Raw genomic sequence first — 27,250 nt, 5'->3', positions numbered from 1 at the left:
CCTTGGAACACTCAGCCCTAAATGGGATGTCTCCATCAGATCTCTCCCCTCAGGACTCAGTGAAACCCATCGAAGCGATGGAAGAAAGGGTGCAAAAACAGGGCGAATAGAAGACACCAAAAAACTAGGCCCTCTGAATTAGCAAAACCAAAGCTCTCATAGACACTAAAGCAGCATGGCCAGGGCCTGAACAGATCTACATAAGACTGTTTATGTATATATTATGTCTTCCAGTTTAGTGATTTTATGGAATTACTGAGTGTGTAAATGAGTGGGTCTCTGGATCTTGTACTTTCTCTTGGGCTGTTTTGTCTTTCTGATTGTTTGTTTGTTTTCTCCAGTTCTAATGATTAGATTTTGTTTTATTTTATTTTAAAAAATAAAATGAATTTTTTATGCAATATATTCTTTTAAAAAAAATAGATTATTTATTATAAATACTTGTGTTTATGTCTTGTTTGGCCAAGTACTATGATCTTTTTTTTCATTTTTTAAAAATTTTAATTAGGTATTTTCTTCATTTACATTTCCAATGCTACCCCATAAGTCCCCAAACCCTCCCCCCCACTCCCCTCCCCCCCCCACTCCCACTTCTTGGCCCTGGCGTTCCCCTGTACTAAGGCATATAAAGTTTGCATGACCAATGGGCCTCTCTTTCCACTGATGGCCGACTAGGCCATCTTCTGATACATATGCAGCTAGAGACACGAGCTCGGGGGGGTGTTTGGTGGGGCGGCACTGGTTAGTTCATATTGTTGTTCCACCTATAGGGTTGCAGACCCCTTTAGCTCCTTGGGTACTTTCTCTAGCTCCTCTATTGGGGGCCCTGTGATCCATCCAATAGCTGACTGTGAGCATCCACTTACAGTCTCTGTTTTCATAATCTTTCTAGTCCTTCCCAACCTCTCCCATGTGATCTATCCCATTATGTCTCTCATTAGAAAACTAACAGGCATCTAAAGAATAATAATAAAAATTTAAAAAGTAAAAATCAAACAAAATATTTAAAACTCAGCAAAGAAAAGGCTCAGAGACACACATGCACACACACTCAAGAATCTAACAAAATCCCAGAACCAGAAGGGACATTTATATGCATAGATGGTCCATAAAGAAGAAAGAAAACAAAAAAAAGAAAAGAAAAGAAAAAATCAAAAACAGTTGAAACACTCAACCCAACTGATAGGCAGAAAACAAACAAACAAAATCACCCTATATTAACCTTATGAGACAAAGAACCTCTGAAGATGCAGTTTGGGTTTGTGTCCTGCACTTGTAACTGGTTTGTTTGTCCAGTGAGACTCCTCTGTTGAAAAGTAGTTTTTGCTTTGTTAGTGCAGCTATTGGAGATATATTCTGGGTTATGGATGGGTGCATATGTCCATGTCTCCTTTTTGTTCTAGGACGTCATCTAATGCAAAACCCTGTAGAACCTGTGCATGCTGCCACACCTCTGAGTAAATATGTGCCCCGACAACAATTCTTACATTAAACACATTTGTAAAATTGTTTTGTCCATGTTTGTCTATTCAGTAGATCAAGAATACCTCTAAGGGCCACTGCTTTAACAACAGCAGCATATCTACACATAAACAACACACAATGGAAGGGAACTTGGGCTCAATGGGTTTGGAATAAGTATCTTGTTAACTATCTATGCTTTTAGCCTTTTAGGAGAATACAGAATAATATAATTGAGAGAGGAAGGAAGGGTAAGTATGTCTCTGTTGTACCACAAATTGTCCATCTCATTGTGAAAACACTTGTCTCTTCTAGGTAAATCACTTAAACTCTCTGAGATTCAATGTTTCATATGTGGAAAAGGGAAGATAGATAGATAGATAGATAGATAGATAGATAGATAGATAGATAGATAGATAGATAAATAGAGATATAACCTGCATTTTAAGTGGTTCTTTTAGGGATTAAGCATTGTGATTACTAAAAATGTTACAATGGACTTTATATATTAAAATTATTCTTTAAAAATTATGCATATTTGTGCACTATTATTAATTATGCTATTTTGAGGATTTAAAGATTTTTTTTTCAAAAAACGTTTCTTCTTGAGTTTCATATCAGCATCCCAGTTCCACTCATCTTGTGGTTCCCTCATATTCGCCCTTTGCCCTTACAACTTCCACTCCCAAAATTAAAGTATACACAACACAACAAACAAAAGTAAAGCAGAGAGAACATCTTATCACAGAAGCTGTAGTATGCTGCAGTGTGTCCCACAGTATCCCTTTGTCCACACATCTCTCCTTGCAAAATGTTCATTGCAATGAGTCAACGATCTGATTCAAGATGTCTGACTTGTGTGGAATCATCAATATTGAATCCTCACTGAGTCTTCTCCAGGTCATGGAGATCCTGCAGATTTGGATCTGCAAGACCTGTCTTTTCACATGCTCCATCAATTCATAGATGAAATAGATTTTGGAATAAGACAACTCAAAACATGGATCTGGGTCTGGATAGTTGCTGAATTAGTCACCATGCTAGCTATCCTGCACCAGGGAGTGGGTGCTTTCTGGCATTGCTCTTGCTAGGCCATGCACTTCCATACAAAGCTGGAGGCATTCCTGCTCTCATGCCCTTGGGGCTGGCTCACCCACTTCCAGAGGCAGTTCCACTGTGCTACCCAGCCAAAACATGGGGCTCACTCTCCCAAGTGCTCCAGCCTGCAAGTGTCTCAAAACCTCAGGGCTGCCTCAGCTGTCCCTTCATGATCAGGTCCAGCTGCCTGTTTCCTTGGTGACATACAGAGCTGGTTTCCAAGTACAAAAGCCTGTGAAAAGGCAAGGCTAGCTCTCCTTGATTTCATGACCTCAAGGCCAACTCTACTGATTACCATAGGTGGCAAAGGGGCAGTGGCAAAGGGCATTACACCTGCAACCATGCCATCTCATGGCAGACCAATAGCTAGACCAGCTCTAGTGCACTCTTGGTTTCAGGACAGGCTCATCTGTGCCCCCCTCCACAAGGGCCAGCTCTCCAGACTACTGCAGGAAGTTGCTGGGACAGCTGTCCTAAACTCTTACCCTTGGGGCTGGCTCACCTCTGCACCTATCACCAGGGTGATCTGTGCTATGTTCTCCAGGCACGATGCGGGGCTTGATTTCTAAGTTCTATAGCTGATAAAGGGCAGGGATAACTCTCTGTGCTCATGACTCTGTGGGCAACTTTTCAGACTGCAAGAGGTTGTAGGGCAATCACCTCTATGTCCTTGCCACACTACAGTAGACAAGTAGTGGAATCAGCTCTCCCACACTTAGGTCTTCAGGAACAGATTACCTACATCGATGCCACCAGGACCAGGACAAGATCCAGGTCTTGCTATCCTGAGTGATGCTGCCTCTGAAAGGTGGGTCCAGATCTCCAGGCACTGAGGATCAGGGCCAGTTCTGCACAGCCCCTGGATATCCAGGTGGTCCCCAGCAGTTGCCCCAGCTAGGGATATTCCCATGTTTTCTAGCCCAGATATGAGCCACACACATCAACACTGTGGGGAATTGCAGGCTGGTCTCCAGTTGAGCTGAGGTCTGAACCCCGATGGTTATAAATCACCTTCATGAGACAGTAGGCGTTCCCTCATGCTCCTCGAACTCTAGCCCCTGCCTAAGTTACAGCCCACAGCCCCCCCCCCCCAAGAAAAACTTGGTCAGTAGTCATGTAAACAATGGCCCAAGCTCCTGACCCTCAGACTAAACTCCTCCCCAGTTACCTAGCAACAGCGAAGACCATAAAAAGGGGTGTTCAGCACCTCAGGGTCCCCAGTCGGGGGCTGCCCCTTTCCGACCCCCTGCCGAGTGGGGTCAGAGACTTACATGCCCACACGGGGCCAAGTGGAAAGTGTCCAGCAGCTCACCCAGTGTCTGCCTGCCCAGAGCACAGGAACTCTGGCCCGATGTAGGCTATTTTCCCCTCCCTTTCTTCCCCAGGACTCTCCCCCCCCCTTTTTTTTTTGTTCACAACACAACACCAAGCCCTGCTCCTGAGTAACTTTGGACTCAGATATGATCATTAGTGACAGCTTGGACTGGGACCTTAGGAAGCTGAGTTGACCACCCACAACAGACTAGTACTCTCCACATTCAACCTCCAGTTCTATCACTTTTATAATACTCAAGCTGAAGCTCTTCTCTTTCTCTTCCATCTGTCCAGGACATACTTGCATGGCTCTGACTGCAGGCTGCCCACAAAGCTTGTAGCTCCTGGGTGAGATCCTCCAGCAAGCAGGTGTCTAAGGCCTGCCTGTGATGGGCATGGGAGGCCAGATCTGTGAGTGGCAAAGTGGTCTGAAGATCTGTTTATCTTCCTCCTGTGTGGTGGTAGGTGGGACTCTGTATGTCTGTGGTCTTCCTGAGCCATGGGGTAGAGGGCAGATGTATGGGATCCTTCCCCTGCCTGCACCATGTAGCAAAACAAAATGTAGGTCTCTGTCTATCTTCCTGCTCCCAGGACACATTACCTTGATTTTATTTGACTTTTATGTATCCTAGGCATGATAAAGCTTTGGCCACTAAGCCAGGCATCGAGCTAGGATGAACTAAAGACAGCCATCTACTCTGCCCCTGACTGATATAAGTACACCACCATCAACAAGGTGTCTCTTTGCTCATTTTCAGGAGAGAGGATTTAAAGATTTAAAGATGTAATTTCATTTGATTATTTATTGAACAGTATAGACAATAGTTTATCTTAAATGATAGCACATTATCTATCATGAAGCATATTCCTTAGTGAAAAGGACTACATAATTATCTTCTACTCATCGCTCATCTGTAAGAATTAAAGGACGTTCAGAGATACTTTCCAAATCAGACTGATCACCTTTAAACAGAGCAAATCTCTAATTCTTTAAGATATGATAAAATACTGGTCCAGATGCTGTGAGCATATGGCTTGAGACTTTATAAAGCTTTTATTATCACAACATTATTAGCCAGTCAATATTCATTTAGCAAACTAAAGCTTCGAGAGTTCCTGCTTCAGTTTCTTCAGTATGACACTTTTTATATGACATTCAGTCCCAGGCAGAAACATTTGTTTTTGTCATGAACAATTAATTTAAACCTGGATGGCTTAAAGTTAACAGTTCAATGAAAGCAATGCAAAAACCTACTGAGAAAGAGAGAGAGAGAGACAGAGAGAGACAGAGAGACAGAGATAGACAGAGACAGACAGAGAGAGAGACAGAGAGAGACAGAGACAGACAGAGACAGACAGAGACAGACAGAGTCAGACAGAGACAGAGAGACAGAGAGAAAGAATGCCTTATCTCTGGACAAACAAGAAATGTTAGATTATTTTTTAACTCTTAAAATTGAAAGTTCTTCTAAGTTTTCTAAGCTAGACTTTTGTATATTTAATTGCATTAAAGCATCTTAGAACATAGTACTAGGTCTAATTTACTTTGTACTTACTTTCAAGTCTTAAGTACAAGCCCAAGGAAATGCAAAGGGCATAGTTAGGAGACTGGTAAGAGCATCATGTCAAGAAGTTACATTGAAATATTTTATGGGATAAAATAATGGAAGTTCTGAATCATGCCTGAATTCAAAAACATGCACTCTATGTCTCCCAAGTAACTTTTCTGTGTTACACTACTAGTCTTCAAAAAGCTACAGTGATACTTTTTTTAGATTGAGGATCTAATTTTTACAATGTTATTGATGATATGAATTAAATTCATTTAGTTCGTAAAACTACAAACTCATAGTAAGTAGCCAGTTTATTCTGTGTTAGGTTTTTAAATAGAGACAACAGACAACACATTTCATGTTGCAATTAAATGGAGAAAATTGTTAAATGCTTTTCAGCTTGAAATTAAATATTAGGTGGTTAGTTCAAATTCCTTTTCCCAGAGTGTTCTGACAAGATTTTAAATATTTTTACTATCATTGATCAATACCAGATACAAAAGCTCACCGTAATATCTGAGATTGGTCCATTGTTGGAGAATTTTTCTAGGATTGCAATGATTAAAAATTTCATACAGCCATGTGTTAACAGTCTTTGTCACCTAACATACAAATGAAATGAACCCAGCCAAGTAATCTGATTGCACAAAACTTAAAGACGCCCAAATTATTTCCACATTGATTGTATTTGACCCTAGTGAATGCAATATTATAAAGCTAATGGAAATAGAACTCAAATGGAAAATCTAACATTTGTAAGTTGGTTGAGAGGCCAAGGGAAATATATGCAGACTGATTTAATATTACTATATGAGTAATATTAGTTACAGTAGTTGTTATTCAAAATTAAATTATTTAAATATTCATTAGGAAGAAGTAAAATTAAGTTGAAATTATTCATGCAAGTTAATATGAGATAGGAAGCTAATTTTACATTAATACTTCATTAATATTAAGCATACCTTGTCTTCTCAATGAGGCTGTATAAGGAAAAGACCAATATATATATATGCCATATTGTTTAGAATTTTAAAATACTCAGTATTTACTTATGGACTAGTGGTAAGAAACAGCATGTTCCAAGAACACTCAAACTCTTACTTCTTTTTACCAAGTAACAAAAAGCATTTCACTAATTATGGAATTTCTTTCAAGTTGAATCAGCATTTTGTTTTCATATACTTTATATTTTTCTAATCAACTACCACTAATTATTTAAAAACTTAAGATATGAGAATTGATTAATATTCCTACAATCAATTATCCTTTTGTTTGTTTGTTTGTTTTGTTTGTTACTTAAACAGTCACTGAGTAGACAGTTACTTTATAACAACATAATACCAGTCTAAAAAAAGGAACATACAGTCAAAGAAAACACAGATAGATGTAATTAATGATTTTAACTTCCAAGTACACTTTTAATCAAACTACTATACTAATAATCATTTAAAATTTGGAGGATCAAATATACCAATTAATAGACATTAATTGGATTGAAATGTGAAGACAATTCTAAATAGTGTTAAATATCCAAGTTTATTTTAAATTAATAAAAATGAATACACAGAAATATATCATACAAAGCAGATATCAGAACAGGAGCAATTATGCAATATTAAAAGCAAGAAAGAAAGACACTTCATAATACTAGTACCTTCTTCAAAGAATATGTAAGAATTGTCATTATACTTATTCCTAGCGATTGTCAGATATATGAGACAAAAAGCAGTGGAATTTAGAAGATTAATATTTTTACAGCTGTCCATTCAGCCTTTGACAGCCAATGGTGGGGGTGGAGGAAGCAGGCCTGGAAGAAGCTAGTTCTCTTTCTCTCATGAGTCATTGGTTGTCTGAAGTTCTTTCTATAGATGTAGGGTTCCTCCTTTCAAGTTAACACATCGATTGATGTTGCTATTGTTTAGATATAGCATAGCATAGATGTTCTTTAGACATCCATTTCTGGGAGAAATTGCTTCATATCCGACTTCCTCATATTGTGGCCTTTTTATTCTTTCTACTTCCTCTTCAGTCATGTGTACTGAACCACGGATTCACAGTCATGTTGTACATGGAAGGCTGAATTCCCCACCATTCATTCTTCTGTCCAATTTTATTTTTGCCCCTCTGATGGTCTTAATTTGTTTTAAGGAGCAGTTACTTTTATGAGGGGTACCTGTATGTATAATGGTAAGATTTAGAATGCATGATGGAATAAAGCTTGCCTAGTAGTGGTATTAGATTCTGTTCTGCAATAAATGACTTCAGTAACCCTGGAAAACTGGCTAGGTTTTCAGGATCAGGCTTAATTACCTTTCTGCTGAGAGTCCAGAGTGATCAACCTTGAAATCATATACACACAAACAACAAAAATGGACACTATATTTATGCATACAAGTATGCATTAAATATAATTTAAGAGAAAGAGGCAATCAACTTTGGTGGAGGTCAAGGGAAGAATTTGAAAAAGGGTAGCTTGGTGAAGCTTGAGGGAGGTAGAAAGGAGAATGGGATAAAATTGTACGTTAATTAAAATTATATACAAGATAAAGAATAGAAAAATCCTATGTTCTAGTTACAGATCCATACTACCCATAACTAACTGACCGGTGAAAGTGATATATCTCCCGTGGTGATGTGATATCTGGAAGAGAATTGTTCTTTGGCACAATCTTTTGCATTATTGAATGTTTTATCCAACCAAAGAGAAAATTCACGCATTCTGTTCACATTCTCTGGAAGCAGTCACCAGTGTTTTCACATTCTGAGTACTAAAACATTTATTCAAATTTAAAATCAGAAATTACATACCAAGGCTATTTCATTATGATTATTATTATCATTATTATTAAAGAATTGAGACATTTGAATATAATTTTTAAGATGATGTCTTACTATAGTCTAGGGTTGCCTGGAACTTTCTGTGGAAAGTAATGGCAGCATAAAACTCATAATAATCTTAGTACTGCCTCCCAAGGTTGGGATAATTAGAAGCATACCACTCAAGCTATCTTGATAACACTATCTTTCACCTCTTATTCCAGAAAATTGTATAGGAAATAATATATCTTTCTATGAGGATAGCATTAATTTTTTATTAAATCAAAATAAAGACAAGACATAAATACTTTATGTCTCACATGAATGAATATATAAAATTCTTATCAGAATAAATGAATATAAAATCCAACATTGTGCAAAAATAATTGTACAGTATAGAAAATGCATACTTATTACCTATAGGTGATAATTTGACATTAAAAAAAACAGGTTGTATCAACAATCAAAAAAGAAAAGAAAGAGCATATGACTGAGAAATTCAATATCTATTCATAAATTTTAAAAAGTTTAGACAGTTGGTTGATAGAATTTCTTCAATTAAATTTTTACGGACAAACTTTTGTATCACACATTATCTGTATTTATCTGACTTTATTGATTTTTTTCTCCATCAACATTAAAACAACTACAGAATAAATTCTCTGAACAATTCTGTTTTAAGACATATGTGACATATATTTTATGAGATTCCTAAGCAGCAAACAAGTATGTCTCTGATTCTGTGCCTTCTCTTAGTATCTTTTACGTCTGTTGCTTTATTTCGTCCAACTCTGGAGTGATAATTTTGATTTACTTTATTATATTTTATTTTGCTATACTTTAAAATTAATAAATGAATGAGTGAATGAGTGAGTGAGTGATGAGTGATAAGTGAGAGAGTGAGTGAGTGAGTGAGTGAGTGAGTGTGAGTGAGTGAATGCCTGGACACTAGGATATAGATTAACAACTGAATTGTCACTTATACCTGCTGGGAGAAGGAAATCAACTTTCTCCAACACAGTGGTGCTGAGTTATTAAGCACTTCCTGGCAAGCCTCATGTTCAGGAGTAGTTGACCAGGATATAATGACTGCATAGTTTTTGCTTTGTTTTCTTGTGGATTGTGTGTGTGTGTGTGTGTGTGCGCGTGTGTATAGTTTTACTTAATTAAAGTTTGATTTTTGTTTGTTTGCAGTGTGCTTTTATGTTGTTCCATTGATTTTGTTGCTGTATTGAGTTTTTGTGTGTGTTTCTTTTTCCTTTTTTTATTAGGTATTTTCTTCATTTACATTTCAAATGCTATCCCAAAAGTCCCCCATACCCTCCTCCTCCACTCCCCTACCCACCCACTCCCACTTCTTGGCCCTGGCGTTCCCCTGTATTGAGGCATATAAAGTTTGCAAGACCAAGGGGCCTCTCTTCCGAGTGATGGCCGACTAGGCCATCTTCTGATACATATGCAGCTAGAGACATGAGCTCCAGGGGTACTGGTTAGTTCATATCATTGTTCCACTTATAGGGTTGCAGACCCCTTTAGCTTCTAGGGTACTTTCTCTAGCTCCTCCACTGGGATCCCTGTGCTCCATCCAATAGCTGACTGTGAGCATCAACTTCTGTGTTTGCCAGGCACTGGCATAGTCTCACAAGAGACAGTTATATCAGGGTCCTTTCAGAAAAATCTTGCTGGTGTATGCAATGGTGTCAGCATTTTGTGTGTTTTTAAGAAAGAGTTTAAAGTTGATTGAGTAGGAAATATAAAGAATATTGGGTAACTTGGAGGAGTAGAACAATATAAACAAAATAGTTTAAATTTTAAAATCTTTTAAATAATAAAAATAGAATGTAAAATCAAAATAGCCAAATATAAAGTATGACATAAGATGGAAAAGAAATACTAAAACAATATTAAAGATTATAACTGCTGTCTTTGATGAGATTATTTATATGGAAAAATCTAATAATCTTAAAATAAACACCTGAACTTTAGTGTTCTTATACAACCTCTATTAGCAAATTGGAAAATGAAATCCCTAATAAGTCCCATATTATAATTCACTATTATAAAACTCATATCATACAATTGACATGTCAATTAAAAGGAATAAAACCATAAAAGAAATAAATGTTAAATAAATTTCTAAATGTAAAATATTAATGTTTTCTATTTTGATATATGGACAAAATACAATATTCAATCCAACTGTTAGCAAGATATTATATAGATATTAACACAAAAAGGCTTAGAGCAAGATTCAAAGTTTCCTAGAATATCCAAATACACCACAGAAGAAAAAGGATAGAAGGCTCATACATGAATTAAAAGACTGTTACTTAACTTGAGTAATCAAGATCATCTGGTATTAATGAACTGACTCACAACATTAATAAATGCAACAGAATGCCTAGAAACAAAGCCAGTATGCATACCTCACAGAATATTGAATTAATTTAAATTCAAATACTTCTTTTTAAATAAATTGTTTTGTAAAATGAGGAAGCCCTTATATATACTGATACATTACAAAAAAACAAAACAAAACAAAACAAAACAAAATTTATTATAGGCTCAACCATAAGAACAAGAAATGTCATCAAGGAGAAGTGAGATTTGGCACAGGGAAAGTTTCCTGAATAGAACACCAGTGACTCGGGCTCTAATATCAAGAACTGATAAATGGAACCTCATGAAACTGAAAAGCTTCTATAAAACAAATTACAATAGGATAAAAATGGCAATCTAGAGATTATAAAACAATCTTCACTAATACTACATCCAATATAGGTGCTAATAATGGAAATCAATCCTAGCATGTGGGCATGAGTATGATGAAGGTAAACATCCAATGAAGTTATATGTGAACACTTTAATTGATTGGCTAAGAGTAGCTTAAATACCCTCGTCTGGTCACTGCTACTCACTCACTCCTGAAGTCCCAAGGAGATGCTGTCCTGCTGAGAGATCAAGTCTACTGACCCAGAGGCACAGCTGAACAAGAGAAGACTGCACCAAGGACTAAACTCCATCTGGACCTGGAAAGCAGGACACATTGTGAACCTGACCTGACTCACTGCCATCCACCAAGCTATGACATCAGGCCAGACCGGGGTTAGTGAAGTATATGTATGTGAATGAATGAGATCCCAGTTCTCTATTCATTTGTTTCTTGCTACTAATGAATAAATAAGCTATTATAACCTAACCTCTGAGTCTGAGGATTCCTTCTTTCCTCTGTCCTCAATCCTGATTTGCAACAAGTTCTCTCTATTGACATGAAGAATGACAGTTACAGAGATGGTTTAGCAGTTAAGATATCATAATGTTTTTACAGAGGACCCAGTTGGGCTTCTGAGCTCCCATGTGGTAGTCCGTGACTATTTATAACTCCAGTGTCAGGAGATCTGATGATATTTTATGGATTCCACCAGCCTCAGGAATGCATGTGGTTCATATATGTATATGTTAGCAAACTCTTATACCCATAAAAATAAAAAATCTTTTTCCAGATGAAGACTGTATTGAGAAATAAGTCACTGAAGGAGAAAAAAAAAACAGTTACAACAGACATATATGGTAAGTAACTCATAGTAAAATGTTTTTGGAAAAAAAATTCTTGTCAGTAAGAAAAAATACTATTAAAAGGGACACTTCTAGTATGTATAAAAATGAATTAAATTTAATATTAGTATGTAAAAAGTCTCTAAAAATTAGTTGCTATTAGGGAGTTATAAATAACAATGAGGCAGCCTTACTCAATGACAGGCTTCAAGATGACAGTTCAGGAGACTAGACCTAAATCTCTGTTTCCAAGAACTGAGCAAGTCCAGGCAAATCCCAACAAGTCAATTATTGAAAAAAACCCAGGTCTCTATCAGAAACTGTCCTGTCATTAGAAGCTGCCCTGACACCTGACTGGAGGCAAGGCAGTGAGTGAGCTACAGTTTCCAGACTTCCTCAGCAACAGTTCCCAGACTTCCCCAGCAACTGTTTACAGGCCCTCAGGCCCCAGCAATGGATGTGGAATGTCTCTAGAGATAGAGCCAATAGATTAAGAAAAAGGTCACCAATTGCTCCCTGGAATTCCCCTAATGTGTTTTAAATAGGACCTGCAAGCTCAGTTGGGCATCACGATCTTGTTAATGGGAGAACCCTGCAAGCTGGACTTCTGCAGAATAAAACACTCTTTGCCTTTTTATACTATTTGAGTCAGGGGTATCATTCTTCATTGAATCATGGACTCTTATATTTGGAGGCTCTTGTCTGGGATTCACTGGAGACAGTGTGACCCAAATAGTGGAGTGGTTTGTTGTTGTTGTTGTTGTTTATTGTTGTTGTTATTTCATGATTGATAAGGTCAGGTTCCCAGTGATCTTTCACCTTGTCCATATCTGTTTTTCTATTTATGGTTTAATCTGGAGGCTGAGAGGGACAAAGAGGCATGTATTTTGTGACTCAACCAAGGGCAACAGAGGACATTCCTAATCCTCTACCAGAAGCAGAAGAACTTGCTAACTCTCACTTGATTTCAGAACCAGCTGTGAGTCTGTGGGCCTCCCATGTGTAGGGAAAAATAAACATCTGAAACAGCCTTTTTATTTTGTTTTCTTTTTCCTAGGAGCATCTGTCTGTGTATGTCTGTGTTTATTCTATTTGTGTTTTTTGTCCTCTTGTACAAATTTTTTATTCAATTCCTAGTATGAGATAGGCATAGAGCACCCCACTGAACTTAGTCCTGAATCATTTTACACATATTCCTGAGTAGTAGAAAACTCAGGTCTGGTTGTTGTCCCAACAAATTAACCATCTTTTGAAGGAATGAATGTCTCACCTATAAAGTGGTCAGAGGAGGGAACTTTTCATCTCCCCAGGGACTATGACAGACCAAGTGTCATATATCATCAGGTGCCAATACATGGTCAAGAAGCCCCCTCTTTGGATGAGATGTTTTTTGTTATCAGTGTCAATGCTCCCTACCCTTCTTCCTCTAAGGGATGGTCATCCTTAGCACCTGGCTTGGCCCTCATTTCTGCTCCAGACGAGGATCTCTGTCCCCTTCCAAATGTTCCATATCCTACCCGCACTTCCCCTGCCCCCCCCCCTTGGAAGTCAGAGGGAGGAGCAGACCTTGACTCTCCTGACTCTACTTGGAGATTACCTCACAATCAGGCACATATTGCCCAGAAGGTCAATTCTACTCTGTCCTAACCCCTCCAGACTACAGAATCCCCAGATCCTCAGGGGAGATAGTTTATGACAAACATGTCATTTTCTAGTAATGATCTTTACAATTAGAAGTTGCAGAATTCCTCATTTTCAGAAATTCCGTCAGCTCTCATAGGTGTTCTAGATTCAGTCATGCTGACTCATTTGCCCATCTGGGATGACTGTCAGCAATTGTTCCATGTCTTTTTTATGACAGGAGAGAGAGAGAGAGGGAGAGAGAGAGAGAGAGAGAGAGAGAGAGAGAGAGAGAGAGAGAAAAGATCATGGGAGCAGTCCAGAAATTGGTTTCAGGAACAAGTGTGCTACCCAGTCAAGTCAAGGCTGATATTGATGCTGCCTTTCCTTTGACTCAGCCAAACTGGGATATTAATACTGCTAAAGGTAAGGAGAGCCTTCAACACTACCACAGATTCTGATGGAGGCCTCCAAGCAGACACCAGATGGCCCACAAATATCTAAGGTGAGCCAGGTGGTAAAGAGGAAGAATGAGAGCCCCAGGGGATATCTAGAAAGACTTTTTGAAGCTTATAGGACCTACACTTTTTTGACCCAGAAGCCAGAGACCACCAGTCTGCTGTGAAGATGGCTTTTGTTAACTAAGCTTCCCCTGACATCTGTCAGAAGCTCCAGCACATGGATGGCTTTGTGGGTAAGCAACTGACGGAGTTAGTATTTAGCTGAGAAGGTTTTCAACAACCAGGAGACCCCCAAGGATCAACAGACAAGAGAACCAGTGAAAGTGTTACTTGCTGCCATGAGCTGCAACCATCCTGATGAAAGAGTACAGAAAAACCTATCTTGTAGAAGGGGAAAAGGTCAGTCAGTCCCCACTGGAAGGAAAACCTGTCACTCATTAGAGAAGGACCAATGTGCCAATTGCAAGGGAATAGGCCATTGGAATCATGAATGCCCTAAGAAGAATCAGAGAGAGGGCCCAAAGGTTCCAGAATTAGAAGAACTAGATGACTGACGGAGTCAGGGCTCAACTGCCCTCCATGAGCCCTGGGTAACCCTAATGATGGAGGGGAAGCCCATAGGCATTCTGGTGGATACTGGGGCATAACATTCTGTTTTGAGACAACTGCTGGGGCTACTGTCAAATCAAAAGCCATGGGTGCAAGGGGCAATGGGCACCAAGCCCTATCCATGAGTCCTGAAGAAAGGTGGACTTAGGAGTTGGATGGGTAACCTATTAATTTATCGTCATCCCCAGATGTCCATATCCACTTCCAGGTCCAGGTCCTCAACAAAATGTGAGCCTGAACCCATTTTGGCTCAGAGAAAGTAGTATTGGATAACAATGGCCCCATCCATGTTCTGACCATGGCCCTAGAAGTGGAATAGAACAGTGGATATTAGCCCAGAAACTTAGAATATCCAAGATATAAGATACAATTTGCTAAACACATGAAACTGAAGAAGAACGAAGACCAAAGTGTGGACACTGTGCCCCTTCTTAGAATTGGGAACAAAACACCCATGGAAGGAGTTACAGAGACAAAGTTTGGAGCTGAGACGAAAGGATGGACCATCGAGACTGCCATATCTGGGATCCATCCCATAATCAGCTTCCAAATGCTGACACCATTGCATACATTAGCAAGATTTTGCTGAAAGGACCCAGATATGGCTGTCTCTTGTGAGACTATGCCGGGCCTAGCAAACACAAAAGTGGATGCTCACAGTCAGCTATTGGATGGATCATAGGGCCCCCAATGGAGGATCTAGAGAAAGTACCCAAGGAGCTGAAGGGATCTGCAGTCCTATAGGTGTAACAACAATATGAACTAACCAATACCCCCTAGAGCTCGTGTCTCTAGCTGCATATGAATCAGAAGATGGCCTAGTCGGCCATCAGTGGAAAGAGAGGCCCATTGCTCATGGAAACTTTATATGCCTCAGTACAGGGGAACGCCATGAACAAGAAGTAGGAGTCTTTGGGGGGGGCAGTGGGGGTGGGGGAGCGTGTGGGGGACTTTTGGGATAGCATTGGAAATGTAAAAGAAATAAATATCCAATTTAAAAAAAAAGAAATTGTTCCCTCAACCAACCCTATCTCTAAGCCTGTTACTCCAGAGGTTTCTGACAGAAGTCCCCAAAGTCTGGGGAAAAAAAGTTCAATGAGACTCACCCAACATCGGGCCCCACAGTTCTAGTCCATTTAAAATCTGGGTCTACCACAACCCAAATCAGGCAATATTCAATGCCCAGAAAAGCTAGAACAGGGTTCACTCCTCACATTAACCAGCTCTGAAATGCAGGAATTCTGATTCTTTGCATGGAAAACTCCCTTTTTCCAGTCAAGAAACCTCATTCTAATGACTATTGATCTGTATAGGATTTAACAGAGGTAAATAAGCAGGTTGTAGTCAACCACTCCACAGTTCAAAACCCTGCAGAGCAGCCTCCCCCCTTGAGTACACAATGTACACTGTGCTTGACCTGAAGGAGTCCTTCTTCAGCCTACCCCTGGCACCCAAAATCCAGCCTTTGTTTACCTATGAATGGCAGCAACTTAGCTACAGAGTATCTGCCAAGAAAGCCCAGATTTGCCAACTTGAGGTCACCTTCATGGAGTACATACTCAAGGGAGACCAACACTTGCTGTTGGATGCCTAGAAACAAACCAACCTTAGCAACTTAGTTCCATCAACACAAACACAAGTGTGTGAATTTCTGGGATATTCTAGGTTTTGTAGAATTTGGGTGCCAGGGTTCACTTAGATAGCCAAACCATTATATGAGGCTACTAGGGGCCAAGAAGCCAAAATAAAAAAGATTCCTGAAATGGGCATGGCTATTAAGACTCTGAGAAGAGTCTTATTAGAGGTGCTGGCCTTGGCCCTCCTGGACATTCACAAATCTTTCCACTACTATATGGGTCACAGAAAGGAGGTAGCAAAGCTCATCAAAACTATCAAACTATGAAAAAGACTTGTGATTATTTATCTAAGAAGCTGGATCTGGTGGTTTAAGCCTGCCTCTGGATCATAGCTGCCACTGCTCTGATAGTCAAGGATGCTGATAAAATAACCATGGTGCAGGAACTTGTTATTACCACCCCCATGCTATTGAGAGGACCCTCAAGACCCATTCAGTGGCTATCCAATGACAGACTCTACAGACACTTTCAGGGTCTACTTTTTAATCCCCCTCAGTTAAGATGAATCTCATCAGCAGTCCTGAACTCAGCCACCCTGCTACCTGACCCATCTTCAGACATGCAGCATGATTGCTTTATACTTTTAGGACACATCCAAAATGTCAGGCTTGACTTGACTGACATACCCTGGCCAGACCTGGGAACATAACTATTTCAGGGATGAAAGCAGCTTCACCCAGAATGGAGTCAGTTATGCAGGGGCAGCTGTAGTGACCTTGGACTCTGTTATTTGGCAACTGTTTTGCCTCCAGAAACTTCAGCCCAGAAAACTAAACTAAAGGCTCTAAACAAGGTTTTAAAACTGACAAAAGGGGCCATTGCTAACATCTACACTGACAACAGATATGCCTTTTCTGTAGTTCATGTATATGAGTTCATATACCAAGAGAAGAGATTATTGACTACAACATGAAAAATCATCAAAAAAAAAAAAACTTACTTTATTAGAGACAGTATTTCTTCCTCTCACAGTGGCTATAATTCATTGCCCAGGGTACCAGAAAGGGAAAGCAGAAGTAGCCTGAGGGAACAGACTAGCTGATAAAGCCACAAGAAAAGATTCACAAGCTTCCACTGCCAACATTTTGGTAGCTTTGCTGCCCCCTGAACCCCCAGACATCTCTAAATATACCACTAAAGACAAAGGAGTTCAGGCAAAATGCCAAGAAGTTTAGAGTAGACACAGATGGTTGGTTACTGAGCTCCAAAGGCTACACTGTCTGTCCTACCTAAGGAGTTTGATAAGCCACTCATCCATCAGATTCATCAAGCTTCACATCTGAGTCACCAAAAACTAGAGGAATTGATACAAGTGGCAAGGTACAAAGTATTTGATTGAGGATCATTGGTTGATCATGTAATCTCAAACTGTCCCATCTGTCAGGCTATGAAACCCTCTGGCCCAATCAAACGCCTGCTCCCTGAACCAGAATCAGGGGTCAACAGTCAGGGACAAATTGAGAAATAGGTTAATCAAAAATAAAACCAAGAACATATAAACATAAATATTTGGTAGGTTTTACAGATTTCTTTTCAGGATGGGTAGAAGCCTACCTTACAAAGAAGGAGACTGCCAGAGTAGTGGCAAAGAAACTTATAAAAAAAAACATTATTCCCAGGTATGGATTGACTATCCTGCTTTGGTCTGATGATGCACCAGCATTCATTTCTCAGATAACTCATCTCTAGTGCTGGGGACCAATTCGAAATTACATTGTGCAGAGAGACCCCTGAGTTTGGGGCAAGTAGAGAAGATGAGTCAGACACTGAAGGGGGCCTTGACCAAATTAATCCTTGAAACTGAGTGTTTCTGCTACCTTTCATAGTAAGATAGGGACACCCCCTATATTTTAGGTTTCACCCATATATAGGAGAGTACCTCCAATGCTGCCTAACCTCCAGTCTGATATCTTATCTAAGTATGAACTACATAAGTTTTTTAAATCCTTGGAAGCCCTCTATAGGGTCTAGAAACAACTCTGGCTTGTCATCTGCTAGGTTTATGAGTCTGTTTCTCCCTTGCCTCTCAACTTCCATTGCTTTGAACCAGTTGATGAAGTCTGGATTAAAAGACATAGCCACAAGATTCTGAAACCTCACTGGAAAGGAACCTACACTCTGATCCTGACTATACAGAGTGTTGTTAAGGTGGACAAGATCCACACTTGGATACACCACCCCCATATTAAGCCTCCCGAGAGAAATGATCCAACAGTTGGGGTCCCAATGGAGGAGATTTCCAGACAGACTAACATAAGAACAAAGGAAGTTCACCCCACACCATAAAAATCCACAGAAACTGCGACTTCAGTGCTCCTGATCCTGTTTGCTTGCTGCTTACTCTTTGCTACGCCAGCGACTTGACAACACAATTCTATAGTGACATATTACTCTGATGAGGATCCCATCAACCAGCTAACACCTCTAAACAATCAGGCCTAAAGGGTGGCTGTTTTTGCTGTGTTACTAGGTTCTCTTCTTGGCATATGACTGGCCAGAGCTACTACTATAGTATCCACAGCCCTAATACTGCAAGACAAAAATTACAAGGCCTTATAGATGCAGATATACAGGAGATGATGGCCTTGCTGGACGTCAGTGGGAGGAGAGGCTCTTGGGCCTGAAGGTGTTCAATGTCCCAGTGTAGGGGAATGCTAGGGCAGGAAGATGGAGTAGGTGGGTGGGTCTGGGAGCACCCTCATAGAGGCAAGGGAGGGGGTTGGAATAGGGGGTTTCAGAAGGAAACACCTAAAATGGGGAAACATTTGAAATGTAAATAAAGAAAATATCTAGAAGAAGAAGAAGAAGGAGGAGGAGGAGGAGGAGGAGGAGGAGGAGGAGGAGGAAGAGGAAGAGAAGGAGAAGAAGGGGAAGAAATAGTAGTATACATTTAAATATGAAAAAAATAGCTGCAATTATTTTGAAAAAATAATAGAATAGAATGTGAATAATAATCAAACCAAAAATTAGGTCTAAGCAAAACTCAATCCAATTGCCAAACCATGAACCACACAGTCAACATTTTAAAACAAATTTAAGATACTCAGTGAATAGGCACTGCCTCTGGTTGAGAGATGGGGCCACCCACTAACCTCAAAAATATTAATCCAGAATTCCTCCTGTCAAAAGGAAATGCAGGGACAAAGAATGGAACAGAGACTGAAGGGAAGGCCATTTAGAGACGGCCCCACCTATGGATCTATCCGGTCTGAATTCACCAAACTGAAACACTATTGCTGATGTGTGAGTGCATGGTGAGGCTCTGCCAGAACCTGGCCAATATAGATGTGGATGCACACAGCTAAACATAGGACGGAACATGCAGACACCACACTGGAGAAGTTAGGGAAAGAAATATAGGAGCAAAAGGGGATTGCAACCTCTTAGGAAGAACAACAATATCAACAAACCAGAACCTCCGAAGTTCCCAGGGATTAAACCACCAACTAAAGAGTATGCATTGGGGGGACCCATCGCTACAGCTATGTAGCAGAGTATTACATTAGTGGACATCACTGGGAGGGAAGCCCCCTGATCCTGTGAAGTCTCAATGACCCAGGATGGGGAAATGCTAGGGCACTGAGGCAGGAGTGAGTGGACTGGTAGGGGAGCACCCTCAGAGACGAATGGGGAGTAGGAAGGGATAGGGGGCTTGTAAAGGGGAAACTAGTAAGGGGGATAACATTTTAAATGAAAATGAATAGAATAACTAATAAAAATGGAAAAAAGACCAAAATATAAAAACAAGATGTTTTATGTGAGAGATGAAGTTCAGGAGGTTAACAGAAAAAGAGCTTCCGGTAATCCCCCAAACAGACAAAATCCCCTAAGCCTAAGCCTCTGCAAGCATGTATAAGCAGGAAAGGACTGCTAAGACACACTTACTTGTTCACAAACTGAATTGCCTGGAAGAAGCTTCAATCACTCAAGTTCCTTGGAAGAACTCAGACCAACAGCACTACAGAAAAGGACACTCTTCAACCTGGTGACTTGCCTGCAGGTTAAACGGTGCACTGTAGGTTTCATTATATGAGCTGTCATTGTGTTGAGGTGAGCACTGGTGATACATCTGTCTTTGAGCCATTTCTGTTCCTGTAGTAACCCTCACTGGTATTCCTCTAAGTAACTCCAATAAAATTTATTCGTCTACCAAGTTGGGCTTTGGTATTTACACATCTGGTTGTTTTTGTTGTCTGTCTGGTAGAGAGCTCCTTAAGGAAAGTGTTGCAAGATAGCACGTTGTGAATGTTGTTCAAATCTTTAATATCTTTGGGGGCTTAATTTACTTCTGTTGTGGAAAATAAACTCTCAATATCTCATCCACCATTGTTGAACTGTCTGCTGAATTCTCTCAAAATGTTATTCATCAGTTTAGATGCATTTAAGTCATACATGAGTAGCATGTAACTTTTACTTGCTAATACTTTCTGAATTATCATTCAGAAAATATTCAAGAGTGATTCAAGAGTGTTTGCTATTGCCAACTGAAACATACTTAGACTTCCTAGAAGTACTTTCCAGTTTATTCACTCTATGTCAAGTCAGACTCTTGGTTTCATCTTCCTATATAAAGTAAAGTTTCATCATATACCAAGTGATTTTGTCTATATTGTGGTGAATTGAATATTATATTTGAGAATATTTACATCTGATTAATAATTATTTTTATTTTTCTATAAGCTATAGCTTCAAAGTCAATTTAATGTTTACAGCCATTGAAGTCCTATTATTTTTTCTGCTGCCTATGCATAATCTATTGCTCTGTCTGAAGCCAGAACATAGTTCTATCCATTAGCTCATCCTCAGAGTCTTTGGTATGTTAATGAGGTTCTGATTCATATCTGAATATATCAGGGGCAAACTGTGTAAACTAAATAAAACTGTGGTTTTTCCTACCTGTATTCCCTTTGTAGTCTCAATGCAATTTCTAGTCCACTTGGTTTCACCTTTTATTCACTTCTTTGGTAATTTTATTCTTCTGAGGTTGCTAATCCTTAGGGAAAACTAAAATAAAGCAAAACAAAACAAAACAACCAAAAAATTAAAAATTTTAATAGACTATCTTAATTTATTTTACAATGCCATTCTACCCGAAGCAAAAGAAGGCTTCTCCTACCTTAGATATTGGCTTCAGGGCATCCTGGGTATGTATAAGGCACTACAGAATAGAGAAAAAAACAGCAAGCAAACAAAAAGATTTCTACTCACATCCTCTGAGAATTACAAGTTTTCTTTTATCTTCTTCAGGACAAAGCTGAAGAGCTTCTCCTTGTCAACCTTGTGTCTGATGGGAAACGTTGCCCATTTCCAAGTCTGAGACTGAATTATATGCAGATTAAGAGACAGGAGGGATAAAATTTCAAAATTGCAAACATCATTCTTTCAGTAGATCTTTCAGCTCTGAAGTCCTTCCCTTTCTTCTCTGCTGATATCTACCAGTCAATATTCTGAAATAGTTTTATACAATCCATAGCTTTGATAGTCTACTGCTATGAAGAAGAAAAGCCAATGTGTGTTCACTTCTTCCATTTGATGACTAATCTTAGCCTCTGAGATGGGACAACATCATCTGCATTTATGGTAGGATGGTCATAGATGCATATTTTCATTTATTTTGGAAGACTCTCCTTTCGTAATTATTACTTTAAAAGAATTCAGAACAATAGAATCACTATTAATGTGATCTCCTTGATGGGGGAACTAAGAAATGAGCATCTTTTAAAAATAGAACCATTAAGAATGATATGAATCCAATTAACAGTGACTATTCCATCTCAGGAAGTTTTCTCAAACTACACAGCAAGTTTCTTTGATAAGTTCAACAGCTTGTACCCAAGGCCAAGATTCTTCAATAGAACTTCATTTCTATATACATTTCAGAGACCTAATCTTTATAAATTGTGTGTGGGGAAGCAAAACGGTTGTATATTTTCATCTCTGAAAAGTGCTTTTCAATAAAGACTAAAGGAAGGTCAAGTGAGATAAAACTATTGGTAAAGGTGATTGCTATCAAGCCTGATGACCTGAGTTCAATTCCTGGGCCCCACATGGTAGAAGAGAACTCATTTCCACAGTTGTTTTATGGTTTCCATACACATACCATGGTGCACTCACCAATGCACATGGACACACACAACACGTAGAACATAATGTAAAGAAGTATAAAAGGAAAATCACATTGATTTCATCCACCTCAACTTTTGCCAATATTTATTTCAACTGTTTCCGAGTTTGAAGGCATTAGACATGTTTCTATTGATAATAGATGTTGTATGTAGCCATGAGCAAAACTAAAGAAATCTCAGACTAGTATGTATTTTATTGCTTTTATTTATCTTCAATATCATGTATTATTAGACTGAGAAAGTAGAGACTTTAATTTGAAATATTAGAGATACTATCTTTATTTGTATATTTAACTAGTTCATTTAACCCAGTAATACTTTATATAAATATATTAATATTTAATAATTTGATCTCAGAAAGTATTGCAATTATATTTACTTTAATCTTAATTTTACAGAAAATTTGAGACATTAAACAGTAGAGTCAAGATTTTATGTATTATATTAAAGATGAAATTAGATTTTCACCATTAAATGTACAGAAAGCTGGTAGCTCTCTGTAATTGGTCTTTCTCTGACGCTAAGGTTTAAGAAAACTAGCTTTTATATTTATTATAGTTGTTTTCAGAGTTATCTCCTTTCTTTCACAAAGGAAATAATAACAAGAGATTTATCTTCATGATTATGATTAGATTTTTTTTAGGGACTCCAACATGTACATAGACGAAAAGTGATATGGTGAGCCTGACTCAGGGAAAATGCTAAAAGCTCAGGCTTAATCAATAATTACATTAAGGCTTTCACTGATCTTGCTCTAGCAAACAGATTCTATACACAAAGTTGCTCGACAAATTCATTTGATGAGTTAAATGAGAGCATACCTCCTAATTTGTTTTTGTATTTAATTATCCATTTATTCTTTTGATTCATAGGCAGTAATTTCATACTGTTGATTCCCTCTTGACCTTGTGCTTGTAACTGAATTCTAAGATCTGGCTTGTGGCCCAGGAATATGTAGAAAACTGTTTATATTAGCAGCAAGCTGCCTTGACTGCAATGCTTTGATTTAACGTTATAACTCTACTAAAAGTAGCATAGCTTTCCAATGCATGCTCCATTCTGCTCAAATCCCTTGTCATCATAACAGATGTTTGGATTATTGTTCTGTAAACTATGTCAGAATTTCAATCTCTAGTATCTGTTTATTATTCTCCAAGGGTAATATTACAAATGTTCTCATGCACAGTTAATGGTTATAAAACAGTCTGTCTTGTTTTCCATAAAAATTCTCAGCAGAAAGTTTTGCTAATCAGAGTAAATATACCTCATTTTGGGAAGATTGTTTTAAGTATTTAGGAACAAAGGATGCCAAATGAAAATGAACACTACTTCAGAGGATGTGTCCCATCATTTATTAATACTAAAGCATTGTGGAATATTGAGTTAAAGGAAACTTATACAAATATAAAATTTAAAGCCATATTAAATGATTGTTCTCTGATATTGAGATATAATTTAATTTATTTAATGCCTGTGAAACACATATTACCTGGCTAAGCTTATGGCTTAGGATAACTATTATTGATGAAATAAAATTATGAATGGACTGAAAGAATCAGGATGCTTACAAAGACATTAGAAATATGTTGAGACAATAACACTGTTTAAAATTTGAACCTTATTGGAAAACCTTAAAATAAAAAAACTATGGGTTTTCTGGAATGTCTTTAAAAATGTACTTATAAATCTAAACTCACTTTCCTCCTGTTTGGATGAGTTATGAAAGCTTTTAAGAGGACATAAAATAAGATTTCCTTAGGTGACTTTGCCCAGTTGGATGCTGAAAAAGAACATGATCTCCAAAATATCATTTGTTTCCACTCTACATTTTTTAATCTTAATTTTTGCTTAAGCAAGTATTCATAATTGTATGTGCTAAATAAAGCCTGTCTCAAACTGAAGGGATATTGTGTGTGTGTTTATTACAAGCATTAAACGTACTGATACTCAAAGGAACAATTAGATTATTACTAGAAAACGTGCTTTGTACCCTGCATTGTTTGTACTTGGATCTCTGCATGGAAACAACTTGCTCCTCTCATTTATTTCATGTTACTATCTTTCCCATTGTTTTTAAGTTTTAGTGTTTTTCCTTAATATGAAATAACATTAAAAATGAATTTGATTAAAAGGATCAAAATTCCTTTGAAAGGATTTATTTAAAAATGTTAAAAAAAATTCTTCCAGGAAATGAAAGGTGAGAAGGGAGAATTTAAAGATAAGGGTCAGTAAGTTACCCAGTCACCTCGTAGGAAACAATGTTGTAGGTCTGGCTTGATTTCCCTGAAGGAGTATACACAGCTAGAACAGAGCTCAGAGTCTGCAAGCATACCAATGTGCATTACGTTTGCATTCAGGATTTTAAAAAACAAAGCTAGAGGAAAGAAAAAAGAAACAAGGTCAGCTTCGGAAATGATGAATGCCTTTTTGCTGAAAGCTGTACTGAACGTCCTTGAGTTTAATCAAAACTATTTGTTTTTAGTCAGCTTTGCTGTTGTCTCTTTTACTCTTGTCCACTGATAGCTTGACATTAATGACATCATAAATCATGTGGAGTGGCGTCTTGGGTTTGGTAGCATTTCAAGTGTTTGTTGAGATGTCCTGGGCTATCTGAGGGACTGGTGTGAGGCTGGATATCATCCCAGACTGAATCTTTAGTTTATGCCATCATTTGGTCAGTAAAAACACACAATACATTATTAGTGTGATAGACCTTCATTAAAGACTTAAAGGTTAGAGAAAGGTTTTAGAAATAGGTCATTGAATGGGTGGATTTATATGTAATTGTTTTTTTTAACGTTTTAGAACTTGATTTTAATCCCTAAATTAAAATAAATCACCTCCCACTTTTATCAATTCAAAGCTTGTAAGTCAGCAGGGTCCATTTGCTGGTCAGTTAGTACATTGTACTGTTGAGACTTGAACCTTCATACAATTTGAACAACTATATCACTCATACTTTTGCAAAGGATTCTGTTAAGCATAAAGCATTGTTTGAAGACTGGAAGTATAATCTTTGAAAAATGCCTGTCTTTTATCAGGTTTTTGTTTCAAAACGATTTCGATGAATGACTCCATGTTTGTAGCTTGTTATCTGGGGATGGAGTTCTTCAAAAACACTTTTTATTATCACCAAACTCTATTGTTAAGGAAAGAAACCTTATTCTTTAACTGTTATTTATCTTATAGTATTTTTGTACTAGAGACTTATCATGAGAACAGTGTATACATCATTTATTTCCATATCTGACTACTACATTAATAAATTAAAAGAATTTCTTTGTTTTATATAGGCAACTAGCAGCGAAACATATCCTTTTTTTTTCCTTCACAGAAAAGAACATCTTGCTGAAACATGTATTCACTATTGAAATAGAGCATTTTCCACATCCCAGAGAAATATCATCCAGAAAAAAAATACCTAAATGGTTTTTCTAAATGCAGTTTTTCACCAATATTCCAGATGAACAAGTTAAAATATTGCTATGCAAATTTGAGACAAGAACTAAATAGAATAATGTCAAAGAATAGCATCATGTGACAAGTTCAGTATTACTCTCCATTGCTTTCAAAAATCATCTATGATATGATGCTCCCTGTGCATTTCTAGGGACCTGGGTTCAAGCCTTAACAGCACACAACACATGTAACACACAAAGAGACATTTGTTTCTGTGACTGGTTTGGAATCTTTGCTTTGATCTGTCCTCTCTATGATTGAAACAGGCAGGCATTATTTTTCTTGAGCTTCTAACTATGTTAGCTTTATCATCACTGTGACCAAAATACATGAGAGAACAATTTGAAGGAGAGGTGATTTATTTTAGTTTATAGTTTTAGATGGCTCTGTCCATGACTAAAATTCTTCATCTAAACTATGGACAAGAAGGAGAGAGAGAGAGAGAGAGAGAGAGAGAGAGAGAGAGAGAGAGAGAGAGAGAGAGAGAGAGAGAGAATCCACAGCCAGATTGATACCTTGGTTCTTTAGCTATATTCCATTTCTTTACAATTTCAGAACATGTCAAAACAGCACTTCCGGCTACATGCCAAACACCAAACATACCAGGTTTTCCAAACTATGATCTACACAGTACTGGAAAAATTCAGATATTTCTTTATCTATACTTTTCCTTGTAGTTTAAACACACAATATAATTACTTTTACCACAGGCATAGAAAAAAAATCAGTTTTATTCTATCCAAAAGAGCTAGTATACATTTCCAACCAGTCTCAAATGGTTTGGATCCCCTGAAATACCGCAAACTCATTTTCATTTTGGGCCCAGAAAAAAAATTATCTTAAACTTCCAAGTGTTTCATATGCACATTTCTTTACCAACTGATCTTAAAAATATTTATGTTGTATCACATATGCACTACACAGCTTTTTCTTGACTATTAATCACAGAAGTTCTAGTAAACACACATTTTCCTGGTAAAGGGGACACAGCAGAATTTTCCTTTCTATACTGGCAGCAATGCATGTGGAATTTGCATTGTGTTCCTTCCCCACTACCATCTCTATCTCCATCTTTGCACTGTATTCTTGCTGATAGACACACCCATTCATGTTTACTAATTCACAAAATTTTACTGTGATCAAAAATCATTATTGTGGGGTTAACAGTTTCATTCACTCTGAAATTTTTTATTTTAATCTAATGTCCTATTAGAAGCATGGTGAAAAAAATATAAGCTCTGAGTTTATTCCAACATGAAGCAAACTACTAGACACAGATAAATGTTAAATAATGGTAATTATAGTGACCATGTGGGATGTTTCATATTTCTAACTAATATATCATGTTATTAAAATCCTTTTGGTGGATGCTAAACTGACTTACTAATTGTCTCTTATAACTAAGCATAAAGTATATATAAAATTGGATAAATAAAATCATCTAATATGGCAGGAAATATATTAAAATGATATATCTGTATCATAAAAATATTATAGCAGCCTCTTTTCATGATTGTCAAATGCAGTTTTATGAATATGTT

The 27,250-nt window shown here is 38.0% G+C and overlaps 1 non-coding gene across 1 annotated transcript; it reads right to left on the bottom strand.

Annotated features, from left to right (window-relative positions):
* Nucleotides 1-4,492: 4,492 nt before the first annotated feature.
* On the bottom strand, nt 4,493-4,636 carry Gm25383. The gene has a single exon (XR_003950730.1). It is a non-coding gene; the product is annotated as a small nucleolar RNA SNORA48 (small nucleolar RNA).
* Nucleotides 4,637-27,250: the final 22,614 nt, after the last annotated feature.

Source organism: Mus musculus, chromosome 13, assembly GCF_000001635.26.
Source record: "Mus musculus strain C57BL/6J chromosome 13, GRCm38.p6 C57BL/6J".
NCBI classification, from domain to species: domain Eukaryota; kingdom Metazoa; phylum Chordata; class Mammalia; order Rodentia; family Muridae; genus Mus; species Mus musculus.
This window is presented reverse-complemented; position numbering and strand designations above follow the sequence as displayed.